This window comes from Sciurus vulgaris (assembly GCF_902686455.1).
Source record: "Sciurus vulgaris genome assembly, chromosome: 14".
NCBI classification, from domain to species: domain Eukaryota; kingdom Metazoa; phylum Chordata; class Mammalia; order Rodentia; family Sciuridae; genus Sciurus; species Sciurus vulgaris.
The window spans coordinates 37,784,123-37,802,326 of NC_136475.1; positions in this window are offsets into that span (position 1 = coordinate 37,784,123).

Here is an 18,204-nt window from a genome sequence, read left to right on the forward strand (position 1 = left end):
ATTATGGTTTTAGGTCTTACATTTAAATCTTTAATTTGTTTTGAGCAAATGTTTGTGTATGGTATAACTTAAGGATTCAATTTTATCTTTGCATTTGAAAGACCATTTGTTGATGTGACTATCTCTTCCTCATTGTGTATTCTTATTGCTTTGTTGAAGATTAGTTGACCTTGTAAGCTATTTATCCCATCTCACATGGTTTAGGTTTTTATGCCTGAATCATACTGTTTTGATTGTAATGCTCATAATACAATTTGAAATCAAGAAAGGAGATTTCTCTGCTTTTTATTCCCTTGATTAAGATTTAGGTATTAAACATCTTTTTTGATCTCATATTAATTTTAGAACTTTTTTCTACTTTTGTAGAAAGTGTCATTGAAATTTTGATACTGATTGTACTGAAAATATAGATTAATTTATGTAGAATGGACATATCAATTCTTTTAATCTAGGAACAGAGAACTTTTTTCATTTATTTATACCTTCTTCAATTTTTTTTCAGTCTTTTGTAGTTTTGATCTTCTAATTCCTTTGTTAAACTTATTCCTAAGTATTTTATTCTTTTTGATGCTATCATAAATTAGATATATGCATTATATTTTTATGTATAATTTATTATGAGTATATGAAAACACAACTAATCTGTGTATACTGCAACTTTACTGAATTTGTTTACTGGTTCTAACAGATTTTCGGGTATAACTTTAATTTCATTTTAATATGTAGGATCATGTCATCTGCACACAGAAACAATTACATTTCTTCCTTTATTATTTGAGTGCTTTTTAGTTTCTTTTTCTTCCCTAATTGTTCTAATTAGAATGTCAAGTAGTATACTGAATAAAAATGGTGAGTGTGACCATCCTTTCTTTTTTCCTGATCTCAGAGAAATTCTCAGTTTTTAGATGTTCACTATGAAGTTTGATACCAGCTATGGGCTTGTAATAAGAGCCTTTATTGTGTGGTGGTGTATTCCATTGATATTTGAGTTTTTAACATAAATAAAGTTGAATTTTATCAAATGCTATTTCTGCATCTACTGAGATGATCACATTGCTTCATGCTTCATTCTATTTGTGTGATATTGTTGTTGAATTGTTGGTTGAAACATATTGAATGATCTTTCAATCCTAGGGATAAATCCCGATTTAAGTCTCTGATGAATAATTCATTTAATGTGCTGGTGAGTTCCCTTTGCTGGTATTTTGTTGAGGATTTTTGCATCCATGATCCTTGGGGACTTTGGAGTACAATTTTCTTTTAAGATAGTGTGTCCTTATCTGGCTTATATCTTAGAGTAATTAGCTGGCCTATAAAATGAGTTTGAAAGTGTTTCCTCCTGTTCTGTTTTGTGAAACGTTTTGAGGAAGACTGGTCTTAGTTCCTTCTTATATGTTAGGTAGAATTCACCAGTGAAGCCAACTCTTCCTGATCTTTTTCTTTGGGGAGGTTTTCGATGACTAATTTAATCACTTTACTCATTGTTCTGGTCAGATTTTCTATTTCTCCCTTGATTAAGTCCTGATGAGGTGTATGTTTCTAGAAACTTACCCACTTCACCTAGGTCATCAAATTTGTTAAAGTATTCTTTGTAGAACCTCTTTTCTCCATTTATTTCATAATTCTTACTGAATTTGATTTTGGACAGTTTGATTACCATTTCTTGGATTCTTCTTGGGATTGAACTGTAATATAGAGACTCCAAGGCTCATGTATATGGAAATTTATCCATATTTGGAAAGTTCTCAGTCATTATTTCTCTAAATAGGCTTTCTCATATTAATCCTCTCCTTCTTGCACTCTTAGTCTATGAATGTTGGCAATGGGGTCTTATAAATCCCATAGATTTCTTCATTCCTTTCAATTCTTTTTCCTCTTCTGACTAGGTGTGTTCAACTGCCTTTGAGTTCACAGATTATTTCTTCTGCTTACTAAAGCCCGCTATTGATGCTCTCTATAGCATTTTTCCATTTTTCAGCTTCAGAATTTGTGATTCATTTAAAAACTAATTTCTACTGTTATTTCTCATTTTTGTTCATATAGTGTTTTTCAATCTTTCTTATATTGTCCATTAGCTCTTCTGTAGTTTGTTAAACTTTCTCTAAACAATTATTTTAAATTTTTGTCAATAAAATAGCTCTTCATGTTTCTGTGATGGTGGATATAATACTATTGGTTTCTTTTAGTGACATAATGCTGTCTTTTTTTTTTTTTTTTTTTTTTGATGTATGTGTTTCTTTGAAGTCCTGCCTTCTGTCTTTGCACTTAAAGAATCTCTGACACCTTACCAAGTATCTTTGGGATAGAAATACTTTAAACAAACAGTCTGGCTAGGAATTCCTAAGCTCTCTTACTCTCTTAGACTATGATGAACCTGCTTCACACATCTTGTACCCTCCAGGGGAAAATTCTAAAATTGTATTTCTTTTCTTGATCCTGCACAACCAGGATAATCACTGGAAACACAGTGTTTGTTTTCAGTGTCCTAAAACACCAAGTTGGTGTGCTTTTTCCAATTTCACATAGGGGAGCTCTCTTTGCATCACGTGTGCCCTTGCTGCCGATCAGGTACAGCACATGAACAACTGGGGTGGGGGCACTTAGGTGTATGCAGGTTTTGGAGTGCCTGATGAGACTCATGGACAGGCTTCCTGATAGAATCCCTGGGGCAGTTAGCATGCTCTGTGGTCTCTTGTGCTCCCAGCCTTTCCTAACTGCTCAGCCAGGCTGATCACCTCAGTATTAAGGGTGGAACAAACAAGAAGTAGGCCTCTTGTGCAGAAGTTTCATGAATAGTTTAGGGGACCAAGAAGTTCACTCACTATGCTCTCACTTTCTTCCATGAGAGTAATAACTAGCCTAAGGGGTCTCTATTGGCACTGAGCCATGCCACCTTTGGAGATAAGTAACATGGATAGAGTGAAATGTTCTGTTTCATACCCTTTCCAATGCATCTATTCTCAGAATTTTTTTTTCTTTTCGTTCCACTGGTGTACAGAACTTTTATACTGAACTCCCTCTGTGGATAGTTTTAAAGTCTGATTCTTTCTGGGCTGGGAATTTGGCTTAGTGGTATAGCATCTGCCTGGCATGGGTGAAATGCTGAGTTTGATCTTCAGCACTTCAAAATGAAAAAGAAAAAAGAAATTCTGAGATGGCATGATGGTAGAAAAGTCTTATTCCACCCCCTTGCTAATGTCACTTTTGGGTCCTTTATTTTTTTAACCACCTTGCATGAAAGCAATGACTTAGATATTTTTCTTTCTAAAAATTTTATTTTATGTTGCACTTTGGCTGATTCTAATGTGGCAGCCAGCTTTCCTAAAATATAGTATGCTACTTTTGTACCTCCATTTAAAGACTGTGATATGGGATATGGTTCCTTCCAGTACCAAGATCTCTACTCTTGTATGATTTATGAAAAGTACAAACCTCAAGTTCATACATAGAAAGTAGAGAATCAACTCCAGCTAGTTTATGTACAAAGACATGTTTTAGACACTCTAGACAGTTCACAGAGTATTAGGAAATTTAAAGACACAGACTCCAAGATGATTTAAAGAAATGACCCCCCTTCAAAGCACATAGAGAACCACATATAGCTAATAAAAGGAAAAGAAACTTCACATCTGCTATTTGCAGAACAGTCTTGCTTCTACTAAAATCCACTCCATAAAACTGAATTATTATTCCTTGTTCTCACTATGTAACTCAGTTCAGAATTAGATACTTGCAAGTGTAATGGACAGGTAGAATCTAAATCACATCCAGATTCTAATTTCAGAGAAACTTTTAAATGTACTTTTCAATTTTCTAGCCTCTAAGGGCACAAAGACTTGTTAAAAGGAGCAAGTGGTAGAATGTAAGTCAGCAGAACAAACTAGAACAGGACATTTATACTTATTCTATTTAAATTATAATTAATTATTCATAAGCTTAACTCCAAGCTGCAAGAAGACAGGGATTTTGTTAGATTTACAGCTGAATCCTCAATCTATAATGCAGTGCATGGCACATAAAAGATGCCCAGCAAACATTTATTGAATGAATCAGTGCATATGAACAAAAGTAATAATCAAATTAATAAATATGGATGTTGCAGAAGTACAATAAAATTGTAGAACTGTTACTATGTTGAAGGCTGCTCTTTGTTTCTTGATTCCCTTCCTCTTTAAAGATTGGAGGCAGAATTACACTTTAGTCATCTGGATCTATATCTAAAAATGGGGATCACCAAGACTGCACCTGTTTTTAATTGGATCTTTAAGAAGTAGCTATATAATATAGCCTTTCAATTACATTTCATTTAAATAGCAGAAATTGTGGCTTATGAGCTACCCTTTTGCAATTAGACAAAACTTGGCACATTGGTCAGTCCAAATATTTTAGTAGTCCTGATAAATAAAGAGGTTATATGTTTAAATTCAGAGCATCGGTTCTCTTGGAACTAAAAAGAGAAAAAGGAAGGGAGGAAAGAAAAAATATATAAGGAAAAGAAAATAAATGAACAGAAAAGAACAACAAGCCAATATATATAATATGTACATCCATATATTTTGAAATAGCATATTAATATTTATGTACTAACACATTTTTTTATTTATTTACATTTCAAATTTACCAAAACATAAGGACATTTTTTTCAGAATATAAGAATAAAAACTCTATTTGAAAGTAAAAGCATTAAAAGTACTTGTAAATAAAATTTAAATACGGCATCAAAAGCCACTTAAATTTAATAAAAATATTTGAGTAATTATAATAATAATTTTAATAAAGTTAATTTACATAAAAATGAAGAAGTTAAATTTAAAAGACATCAGTAAGTCAATTAAAATGAATTCATAATGCAGAACTGGCAATGAACTTATATCTCAAATATATGTAGACTTTTTCACAATAAGAAAAAGAGACGTAATCCAGTAAGAAATTAGAAAATTAAGTTTTCTATTGGGAGACCTAAGACAAAATTACATACATATATATAAAGACAAAACCAAGGAAAATAAAATTAGATGCAAAACAAATTCTAAATTTAGACTTAAGAAACAGAAAAAGAATGTTAAAAATAATTCAAAAGAGAACATGTATAATTATAGGGAAGAAAATAAAAACAGCTTGTTTTTTAGATGAAAGAGCAATTAAATCTTAATACTGCTGAATAGTGAATTGGAGACAAATTTTTGTGTTTTAAAACTTGGAAACTGTGACAAGTATAACAAGATTTATTTTCCACATCAGTAGAGAAAAAAGAAGAAGAAAATATAATACTAGAAATAAAACCTACTATCAAATTTAAAAATTTAAAAACAACAAAAATGTATTAACGTTCTCTATAAAAAGTTCTTGAGTCCTCAGATTAGAATTCAAAATAAAACCACAGAAAACACATCTTTCTGTGTTTTTAGAAAAATAATTTTCTGTTGGTTTTGTCTGTTTTTCAGATGCTTTGATGAAAAGAATCATCTTTATAGTACGAGATCTGGTAAAGACATAGGAATGTTTTTTACAAAATAATTTTATAAACCCATGAACCCCCATGAATAGTAATAGATAGGGAAAATGAAAAATTCCTAAGATAATGTGACCTGAAAAGGGAGTGAAAAAGATGTCCAGGGACTGACAGCCTTCATCTCCCAAGACAAATATTTTCCAGATGCTGGCTGCAGGCAGGGAGGAGGTGTTTCATTATACCTAAAGTGACAGTATCTAGGAGGCATGATGCTGCCCACAGACCCTTGACCCAGCAGTTCAAATTCGTAAGCACTCAAACGGACACATTCACTGATCCATAGATCAGACCCCAAATTCCTGAGTGTGGAAGAAAACTGATATGCTCTCTAGACTACCCCTCAAAATAACTTACATAAATTCAGTCCATTTCTTTGTTCAGTGGCTCATTTTCCACTAGGAAAGTGGGTATACCGAAGCCACTTCATCTCGGCATCCCCTTTTCCTGTATGAAACTTTGTTTTTTGAACGAAAGAGCTGAGCTGATTCGTGACGTTTGTGTCCATCCGGGTCTTTTTGCACTAACAGTGTGAGAAAAGCAACACTCATGGCAAAGTGGAATTACAATCATATGAGAGAACTTCTTGAATTATGAATTGGAAAAAAAAAAAAAAGACAAGTTCTACATATTATAGAGAACCTCTGGAACATTCAAAATTGTGAAAAGTTTTGTGGATGAAACTATTTTTTATTAGCTTGCTATAGTTCATAAATTCCAACATACACATTTTTTCAAAGTGCTAAGATGTTTATAAACACCTGACCATGGAGCTATGCCTTATATATGATGTTTCTCAGTTATAATATTTATGTTTTTGTGTTTTCTTGTCTCAATAGAATGTAAAGTAGTGGTGTGACTTAAAGTCAATGACTTCTTAAGCCTAATGAAATATGACAGTTTTCTACAAAATTCAAGACCATATTTATGTATGTTTACATAGCTGGTAGATGATGCTTGCTTGAAGAATTGATTTTCCAAAAAATTGATGCTATCAAAATGTCCACAAGGACTTAATATTAAAAGGCTGCATCATTAACAATTAAAGTTATTCCATGGCCCTAGGGTTTACTTTGATTACAGGCTCTAGTAATTAGCTTGTCTGAGGGTACCCAGTGATTTCTCCTCCTGATATTTAAACTGGTGTGCTCCCTCTCACATTCTACTGGAGTTGGTAGTTGTTATCACTAGCTTATGGTAGAAAAATAAAATGAGGTTATTATTGTAAACTTAGCAGTAGAAAAAGTTTTGACAATTTAGAAACAAAATAAAATAGTTACTGGTTTATGTAAACATAAACAGATCTGGGGAGAGCTCAGTGGGAGATAGCTTGCCTGACCTGTATTAGACCCTAGCTAAAAAACAAAAAACAAAAACGATAAAAAACATAAGTAGATGCTACAGCAAAACAAAGTTAATAAGCATAACATTTTTCCTAAACAAAGTTAAAAGATAACATCAATATTTGAAAAAAAATGCATAAAAATACATAAAATATATTTAATGTTCATAATATTGAAAATATATGTGCATTTTAAGAAAAAGAAGAATAATCAAATGGACAAATGGAGTATGAACAAGCAATTCATTGAAAAAATGTTAATAAAAGAGTGTCCAGATAATAACTGTGATCATTTAAATTAATGCAACAATATTATTTTTGACTCATCTGACTAAGAAACTAAAATGGTATTAGTTATTTTAGTCAAAAGGATGAGTAAATAGGTTATAAGTTGCAAAAGTTTTAAGTAAAATTCTGTAGGAATTGCAAAATAACAGATGAACCTTTCTTCTAATGAATTAACATACTAATAGGAAAATTTACATGTTTAAAAACGTCAACAATAATGGTATTAATTAGAGAAGCTATTGTGGTAATAAGATGTTAGAAGTATCCTAAGTATCCATTAATACAAAATTAAAATAAGTTATCTTGCCTTCATGTTAAATAGCAAATAAGAAGACAGCTAGATCTAAATGTAGTCATGAGAAGTTATAATGGATTAAAATATAATTTTAAAATGGGTCATGTATCATGATGCAACAACAACAAAAAGGACAAACTGGACATTTTGTGCATAAAAGGTTACTATCAAGAGACTAAAAAAGAAATCCCCCAAATGGAAGAAAATATTTGCAATTTATATATTGATTTAATAAGGAATTAACATCCAGAATATATAGAGAACTTAACAACAGAACTCAAACCATGCCTTTAAATAATGGGCTTGAATAATCACTTCCCCCCAAAAGATATAGAAATGGTAAATTAGCACATGGAAAGTTACTAAACATCATAAATCACTTTAGATTGCAAAGCAAAACCACAATGAGATATACTATGTCACAGCCACTAGGATGGCTATTACCAAACAAATAAACCAAAACAGAAAATATGAAGCATGATCAAGGAAAAAAACTGGAACCCCTTGCACGGCTGGTTAGAAAGTAAGATGGTACAGCTGCTACAAAATAGTATGGCAGTCCCTCAAAAAACTGAAAATGAAATGTGATCCAGCAGTTTTACTTCTTGAAATATATGCAAAAAAATTAAAATTTGGGTCTCAAAAAATATTTGCATAACCATTTTTTCTAGCAGTATTATGAACAATAGCCAAAAGGTAAAGTAACCTGGGAGTACACTGTCACATGAATGGATAAACAAAACATGGTGTATACATATGATGGACAATTATTCAGCCTTAAAAAGGAAGAAATTCTGACAAATTCTAAAACCAGGTTGAACCCCAGGATATTAAGTGAAATAGACCAGTCACAAAAAATTAAATATATGATTTCACTTACATGAAGTACCTAAAAGAATAACACTTATAGAAAGGAAATAAAGATGCTGGCTAGTAACAACTGGGGTGGTAGGGAGGAAAATGGAGAATTGTTTATGGGATATAGTTTCAATTTTACAAGACAAAGTTTTGAAGACTAAATGTACAACAGCATGAGTATACCTAACTGTACTAAACTACACATTTAAAATGATTGAGATGGTGAATATTATACATATTTTACTACAATCAAAAAACTAAAAATAACAAGTATATCCCTTCTTTTCCAGAAAATATGTATATATCTGCATGTTTTTATAAAAAAAGCATTTAATTCTAAATTTCTGTGAATTAAGTGTTTCCAGGAAAGATATCAGTATGGGAGGAAGTGAATTTTCACAATTTTTAGTTGAAAAATATTTGCATTTTATTATTATTAAATTTTTAATTTAAAATAATAGAAAATTGAAAATAAATAGAAAAGCATCAAATGCTAGTGGCTAGTTGATGTTCTTATGTAAAATGCTAAAACTATAGCCATAAACTTGTAGAGTTCTTATTTGTCTCTGACTTTTTTGGAAATTATCAACAGTTTTAGATACAAGCTGTCAGATTCATACTTGAATCTTAGAATTAAAATCACCTAAGTAGTGGGTGTGCAAACAGTAAGTTACAAAATCGATGTGCACAAGTAACATTGGGGGTCGACCAAGGCTACAAACCACTATTCCTGATATTCATTAAAGAACACTTTTTTCCTGTCTTTCAAGGCTGAGGTTCATTTTTCTCACATTGCATTAGAACATTATTGGGCAAGACAATGCATGGGAGTCATAGCCCAATCTCACCATATTCAGGTTAGTGCTAGACAACTCCCCAGTTACACAGAAGCTAACCCCCAAGATAGAAGATTGTCACTCCTTTCCTCCTCAAGCAACTTCCTAGTTCCCAATTTTATCAGCCTCTTTTGCAAAACTGCCAATGAAATTTTATCTCTAATCTTATTTTTTTTTGGATAAACATGATGTATGAGTTCTCCAAACACTGCTAATTTTATGAAGCTTCTCCTGGTAGTTCTGTACAGAGAAAAAGTCGTTCTGAAGTTGTCCTTGGACAGTGTGGAGTTAGGGTTAGCATTGAAATGTAATAAAAAATAAATTCTATTGTTTGTTAGGATGCTTATATTGATTTTTCTCTCATCTAATTTATGCCTGATCTCAATAAAACTTGATCTTTATAGTTAATGTTCCCAAGGATAATTTAGACTTTCTGCAAATGAAATAACTGTTAAAGAATAGGATTTTAAATTGATCTGAGGCATGGGTTTGTTATTCATTTGATCATGGCCTACAAAACCCACAAAGTCCTAACAGCTATGTGACAGGTGGGTCTACCTATGTACCTGAATTGCTCTAGTCAGGAGAAAACAGTGGAAGGTAATATTTAAATAGCAGTGATAATACTGATGGAGTACTTCCTATGGGCCTTACCCTAGTTTGGGTGCTGGGCCATAGGGATAAAGAAATCTAGATTCTAAATTCTGCTCTATCATGTGCTCTGTGACTTGGGGCAGATTTCTAAGTTCACTGATGTGCTTGTTTCTAAAATGAAGATATATAAATACTTGTCTAGCAGGATCCTTGTAATGGTTGGATGCCTGATGAATTTTAAATGTTTAACATAGCACCCTGCACAGAGAGTAAACCTTTGATAGTATTTTAATAAGTTCCTGTAGACTGGCCTGAGTGTGGTTTTTGGTATTCCGGTTTGTGAATCAGAAAATCCAGCTAGTTTACTTCACTTTGGTCAAAGGGCATGTTAATGAATTTTCATTTCCACACCCTCTTTTAAGACAATTAGATTTAACTTTGATTTCTTTCATTCTCCCAGTTTCTGTATATTCCTTACTGACTTTGGAGTCATAGTGCCTGACACGAAGGTGATAAAATTTCCATTTCAAAATGGAAAAACACATGCAATTTGCAAAGTAGCTTAAAAGAGAGAGAGAGAGAGAGAGAGAGAGAGAGAGAGAGAGCGCTCTGGATTCTGTTATATCAGGCACAGTAGAATTACATCTCTTTGCTATGTGTTTTTGATGAATGCTATGTTGCTACATTTTTATAATATAGTTTATTCTCAAACCCTCTTTCTTACCAAAAAGTAAATCCAGATGTTTATTTTGATGAAAAATAAATTATATAAATCTGTGCATATATAATTTATATACATATATATAATTTATTTGTTTATTTATAGTTCAGTACAAGCACATCCAGACATAGATCAGAAGTGGGGAGATTACCTCTAGCCCACTGATGTCTGTAGTCCCTGCCAGAGTGGGTTCAATAAATAGTAAAGGTAAGTAGACATCTTCAATTTCTGAAACAGAGGGTGTTATTTTAAAAAAATGAAAGAAAAAATAAAAGCTATCTCATGATGACTGTATTAAGGGCACGTTAGCCTGTAAAGAAAACTAGAACTATAATGAGGAAGAAAATATTTAAAGAACATGAATGCCTAAAAAATATTGATATCAATTTTAAAAGTGGTGGGGAGAGAACTCTTTTAGGGTTAGAGGTGTATTGCAGCCTCAATAGGGAAGGACTGAGATTAAAGAGATGTGATGGGTGATAAAGTATTACTCAGAAAATATTCTAATTGGTTAGGAATATTGGTTGAGTAAAATTGGTTATGAATGGTGAAGGCAATCTGTGGCAGGGGTTGGCAGAGAGATCCCAGCTGGATACAATTTCTTCTTTCTGGATAGAGAGACTTCAGTTTCTCTGTAGCTTTCACTGACATCATCAAAATGCTTTTTATGATCAGCAGCTGAGTACTCTACAACTAAGTAAGGTCTGGGACACTTGAGATGTTTGCTTTTATAAATCTGAAGGCTAATTACAGGATGATGAGTATGACTAAGTTAGAATTGGTAGTATTGGTTTTCCGTAATCCCTATCACCTTTCAAGTGAAGCAATATTAAGAGCGTGGATTGGTTTTATTCCATTAATCTCATCTATTTGCAACAATGTAACTATGATCCTAAAAGTAGATCTCAGGTTCTTATCATTATCAGAACATTAATAGCTTAATGGGACAATAGGCCACACATAGGCAGAATAGAGTTTGCAATTGGTGCTAAATGTATGTTTGAATACACACATGCATACTGAATATTTGAACACATACATATCAAACACATATTTGAATAAAAGAATGAACAAATGCCACTGCTACTCAGTTGAATGGGATATTGTGTTATATATTAATGATATAATTCTTCTTATTCTTGATATTCATTAAAGAATTTTAATAAAGATCCAACTATATAAGACATTCCTGTCTTTCTGAATTTTTAAAATAATATATCCACACAAATCAAGAGAAATATAAAAATTTCTAAGATCACTCTCCTTATGAGTGACATTTCACCTTTGGATGTCTATCCTTTGGAGTCTCCATCTTCCCCCTGATACTAACTCTAAGTTTATTTAACTTCTAATTTCAAAGTGCTCAGTCACTGTTTTAGTCACCTTTTCACTGCTGTGACTTAAGAACCTAACCAGAACAATTGTAGAGAAAGAAAAGTTTATTTGAGGGTTCACAGTTTCAGAGGTCTTAGTCCATAGAAGGCTGACTCCATTCCTTGGGACTCGAGGTGAGGCAGAACACCATGGTGAAGAGTGTAGCAGAGTAACACAGCTTTCGTGATGATCAGCAAGTAGAGAGAGAGACTCCACTAGGCAGATACAAAATATATACCTTGTAGCCATGCCCTAAATGAACCACTTCCTCCAGCCACACCCCACCTGCCAGTCACCACTCAATTAACCCCATCAGGGATCAACTCACTGATTAGGGTAAGGCTGTAGCTCAACCATTTCTCCTTCTAAACTTGCATTGTCTCTCACATGAGCTTTTGAGGGATACCACATCTAAACCATTATAGTTACGTTTGGGCAGGTATTGAAAAATATTGCAAGAATGTGGTTCATGAAAATCTATAGGGAAAATGATATTGAAGGAAGCATAATTTTGAAGAAGATAAGGGAAGATGGCATTCATGTAGTTGGTCCTACAGGATTCAGAAAGAGATGGGACCCTTTTTTCAGAGTGATCAGACTGTAATCAGTCATTCAGTAATAAATAAAGATGTGCAGGTTTAAATAAAATAATAACTGCACACTAATTCCAACAAATTGATAGTGTTGACAGTTTTGTATTTGGGATCATTCTGAAGGTACATTTGATGTATCTTGAATTTCAGTGATAAGTGATGAATTAATAGGAAAACTGTAGCATAAGGCTGTATATATTCTCTTATAATCATGTATTTTTATCCTAAGGGATAAATGTGTGGTTTAACAAAAGATAACACAACCCCAGGGCAATGGAATTTGAATGGCGTGAAAGGGACAGTATAAGGAGGCCCAGTATGCCTTTCTGCTGGCTTTGACCTCTGTGCCCGTCCAGGAGCAGACAACAGTGTGCAGATAATACCAACCACAGCCCTGAGAGATGCTTTCTGTGATGAATTGGCAGCAGAGCAGCTATGATCACTACATTCTTACTTCTGCCTTTTGTATTCAACTGCACAACCTGAGGACAAGGATTCAGCTTTTATTTGGATGTGTATTGGGGCTTGCTATGTGAAATGTCTTCATTATTTTCAAATAACCTTTCCCTTGAATATAGAAACTGTCACCCTCGACAAAACAGAGCAGTCCAAAGAGATCAATATTCAGTCTCCTTTCCAGATGTTGTAACGAAATGAGTGAGTTCCCAAAATGCTTTAGACTAATTTCACAGTGAGATGTAAGCAGGATAATTTTTTTTCTCACCCCAGTCAACAATCTGTTAAAGCTCTGAAGCATAAGGCTAGGAAATCCTTGCACAGAGGGTTTTGTTCTATTGACTGTCACGTGCATGCTATTCTTATTCAAGGCAATGACAGAACCTTGTTTAACCAGCCAACTACTTTTCTCTACAGAACCATGAAAATGCTAAAACTTGATGGTGAATTTTACACCGCGGAGAGGTACTTGCTTTTACATATTTTAAAAAATTGTTATAAGTCTGTAAAATATGTGGCAAAATTATAACTTGTGAGGAAGTCTATCTTTTCTTCATCTCTGAGTTAATGACATACTGTGTCACCCTCTGAGGTACAAGTGGGCATATCTAGGGTACAATTACTATATTCCTAAGAAGTCAATGTTAGTACCAACAATGACCTCAGAATTCATTCACTGATCATAATAAAATCTGGAGAAGTTATGCCTCGTATATAGCAGTGTTAAATTTAATTATAGACTAAGAATAATATGAAATTATACTTGATTTATTTAATAGCAAAACAGTTTCCAGAAACCAAATCACCAAATCAAATACTCTTTCTATGATATATCCACCCACTGTTAACCTAAATCTTGTCACCTATTCTTTATTTTCAGTTTCAGAAGGGGAAAGAAAAGGAGTAACTGCAATTTTTACTTTTTAGTGTACATGATGAAGACAACATCCTGTTAAATATCTACATATCTGCCCAAATATTCAGAATGTCAGTACAAGTTATATATGACCATGTGTGATTTTCATTTATGTTAGGAAAGTGGAATCAGAATAACTAATTTAGATTGCCCAATATCCCACTGTAAGCACCCCCGAACCTGCTCCTTATATTTCTTTTACCTAAGTTTGCACAGAAAGGAGAAACCAAGGGATTCCTCTGGTTCTCCTGTAGGCCTGACCTGGAGTTCTGTCTAGAATCTGGGAATCAACGTCAGGGAATTACTTTATTTTCTTATTAGCCTAATCCATGGTTGCCATGCCTACATAGTTCAGGGGAAGAATAAAAAGAAAGTCTTGGTAAAATAGCTACTGAGACAGAGGGCGCTTTGCCTCTCAGTGGACTCTGCCATCGCTGTGGCACCATGACCCTCAGGGTCCATTTCCCTGCTGCCTCCCATGTGCAGTGGAGCCAGCTTTTCCTTACTGGCCATTCGGATGACTCATGCTTGTTTTTCTCAACTTCATGACAGCAGAACATCTGGCTTCACTAGCTGCCACTGACTATGGCCTTATAATATCCCCATTGAGTCATCACCAGTGTTATTTCTGCTTCCTCATTCGTCCACGTCAGAGTTTAACCTCGGCTCCTGTTGCCGACCACAGCAATAGTCCCGCGGATATTTGTTACCGCCTGCAGCAATAATCTCGTGGGTATTTATCGGGAGGTGGACTGGAAACTGAGCTACTTCTGTTATCTTTCTCTTTAGTGCACTGCTTTCTTGCTTGTTCGCTAGTTTATAGAGGAAGAGAGGCTTACTTGCTTTTAGAGGAAGTTTTAGAGGAAGACAGGCTTTGCTTAGAGCTGAGAGGAAGAGAGACTTTGCTTATCAGGAAGAGAGACTTTTTTTTTTTTTTTTCTATTTTTTTTTTTTATTGTAAACAAATGGGATACATGTTGTTTCTCTGTACATGGCGCAAAGGCATACCATTTGTGTAATCATAAATTTACATAGAGTAATGTTGTTTGATTCATTCTGTTATTTTTTCCCTTCCCCCCACCCCTCCCACCTCTCTTTACCCTCTATACAGTAGTTCCTTCCTCCATACTTGCCCCCCTCCCTAACCCTAACTCTAACCCTAACACTAACCCTTCCCTCCCCCCCATTATGTGTCATCCTCCACTTATTAGTGATATCATTCGTCCTTTGGCTTTTTGAGATTGGCTTATCTCACTTAGCATGATATTCTCCAATTTCATCCATTTGCCTGCAAATGCCATAATTTTATCATTCTTTATGGCTGAGTAATATTCCATTGTATATATATACCACAGTTTCTTTATCCACTCATCAATTGAAGGGCATCTAGGTTGGTTCCACAGTCTGGCTATTGTGAATTGAGCAACTATGAACATTGATGTGGCTGTATCTCTGTAGTATGCAGATTTTAAGTCCTTTGGGTATAGGCCAAGGAGTGGGATAGCTGGGTCAAATGGAGGGTCCATTCCAAGTTTTCTAAGGAATCTCCACACTGCTTTCCAGAGTGGCTGCACTAATTTGCAGCCCCACCAGCAGTGTATGAGTGTACCTTTCTCCCCACATCCTCGCCAACACCTGTTGTTGCTCGTATTCTTGATAATTGCCATTCTAATTGGGGTGAGATGGAATCTTAGGGTGGTTTTGATTTGCATTTCTCTTATTACTAGAGATGTTGAACATTTTTCCATATATTTGTTGATTGCTTGTAGATCTTCTTCTGTGAAGTGTCTATTCATTTCCTTAGCCCATTTGTTGACTGGATTATTTGAATTCTTGGAGTAGAGTTTTTTGAGTTCTTTATAGATTCGGGAGATTAGTGCTCTATCTGAAGTATGATTGGCAAAGATATTCTCCCACTCTGTAGGCTCTTTCTTCGCATTGCTGATAGTTTCCTTTGCTGAGAGAAAGCTTTTTAGTTTGAATCTATCCCAGTGGTTGATTCTAGCTTTTATTTCTTGTGCTATGGGAGTCCTGTTAAGGAAGTCTCGTCCTAGACCAACAAGGTGAAGATTTGGACCTACTTTTTCTTCTATAATCTGCAGGGTCTCTGGTCTGATTCCGAGGTCCTTAATCCATTTTGAGTTTAGTTTCATGCATGGTGAGAGATATGGGTTTAGTTTCATTCTGTTGCATATGGATTTCCAATTCTCCCAGCACCATTTGTTGAAGAGGCTATCTTTTCTCCATTGCATATTTTTGGCACCTTTGTCTAGTATGAGAAAATTGTATTTATTTGGGTTTGTGTCCGTGTCCTCTATTCTGTACCATTGATCTACCTTTCTATTTTGGTACCAATACCATGCTGTTTTTGTTACTATTGCTTTGTAGTAGAGTTGAAGATCTGGTATTGCAATACCCCCTGTTTCACTCTTCCTGCTAAGGATTGCTTTAGCTATTCTGGGTTTCTTATTCTTCCAGATGAATTTCATAATTGCTTGCTCTATTTCTGTAAGGTACGTCATTGGGATTTTAATTGGAATTGCATTGAATTTGTATAGCACTTTAGGTAGTATGGCCATTTTGACAATATTAATTCTTCCTATCCAAGAACATGGAAGATCTTTCCATCTTCTAAGGTGTTCTTTAATTTCTTTCTTTAGTGTTGTATAGTTCTCATTGTAGAGGTCTTTCACCTCTTTTGTGAGATTGATTCCCAAGTATTTCATTTTTTTCGAGGCTATTGTGAATGGGGTAGTTTTCCTAATTTCTCTTTCTGCAGATTCATCACTTATGTATAAAAATGCGTTGGATTTATGGGCATTGATCTTGTAACCTGCTACTTTACTGAAATCACTTATGAGTTCTAAGAGTTTTCTGGTGGAATTTCCAGGTTCCTCTAAATACATAATCATGTCATCAGCGAACAGGGATAGTTTGAGTTCTTCTTTTCCAATTCGTATCCCTTTAATTTCTTTGGTTTGTCTAATTGCTCTGGCCAGAGTCTCAAGAACGATGTTGAATAGAAGTGGTGAAAGAGGGCATCCCTGCCTTGTTCCAGTTTTTAGGGGGAATGCTTTCAGTTTTTCACCATTTAGAATGATATTAGCCATGGGCTTAGCATAAATGGCCTTTACAATGTTAAGGAATGTTCCCACTATCCCTATTTTTTCTAGTGTTTTGAGCATGAAGGGGTGCTGTATTTTATCAAATGCTTTTTCTGCATCTATTGAAATAATCATGTGATTCTTGACTTTAAGTCTATTAATATGGTGAATTACGTTTATTGATTTCCTGATGTTGAACCAACCTTGCATCCCTGGGATGAAACCCACTTGATCATGGTGCACTATCTTTTTAATATGTTTTTGTATGCGATTTGCTAAAATTTTGTTGAGAATTTTTGCGTCGATGTTCATTAAGGATATTGGTCTGAAATTTTCTTTCCTTGATGAGTCTCTGTCTGGTTTAGGTATCAGTGTGATATTGGCTTCATAGAATGAGTTTGGGAGGGTTTCCTCCTCTTCTATTTTATGGAATACTTTGAGAAGTATTGGAATGAGCTCTTCTTTAAAGGTTTTGTAGAACTCGGCTGAGAACCCATCTGGTCCCGGACTTTTCTTTGTTGGTAGGCTTTTGATGACTTCTTCTATTTCAGTACTTGAAATTGGTCTATTTAAATTGTTTATGTCCTCCTCGTTCAGTTTAGGCAATTCATATGTCTCTAAAAACCTGTTGATGTCTTCGAAATTTTCTATAGGAAGAGAGACTTTGCTTAGAGGAAGAGAGACTTTGCTTTTAGAGGAAGTTTTGAGAGAAAGAGAGGCTTGCTACGCTTATCAGAGATCTATTTCTTCTTAGAGTTCTGCTGCTTCTTCTTAGAGGTAGGTCTTGCATCCTGTGAACTAGGTGCTATCTGTCTGAGGTGCTTCTTAGTGGTGCATCCCGCATAGTGCGATCTGAGCTGCTTCTTCTCTCTGCTAGCTGCTTCTTCTCTCTGCTAGCTGCTTCTGCTTGCTGCTGCTTCTTTCTGCTAGTTGCTTCTTTTCTCTGCTAGCTGCTGCTTTTCTCCTTCTGCCTACTGCCTGCTTATATTCCCTCCAGGAGGTGGAGGGTGGGGCCATGCCAGTTGAGATGGGGAGGAGCCAGCTGCCCTATCACGGCAAAGGTTAAAACAAGCAGGCCTGAGCAGAAGCACTCGGGAACACCTGTGCACATTGTGTGCATGGACTTAATTGAATACGGCCAATGATAAATCACCTGGTTGTGCTTATATTAATCAACCTCCTCACTGCCAAAGTGATCAAAACAACCTCCGGCTGGCCACCAGGTGCCATCCTGGCGCAGCCCACATGGCACAGCCCCCAACAGGCTCCTGGCCTCCCTCTGCCTCATCACTGTGTCTGGCTCTGTGATGAGGTTCAT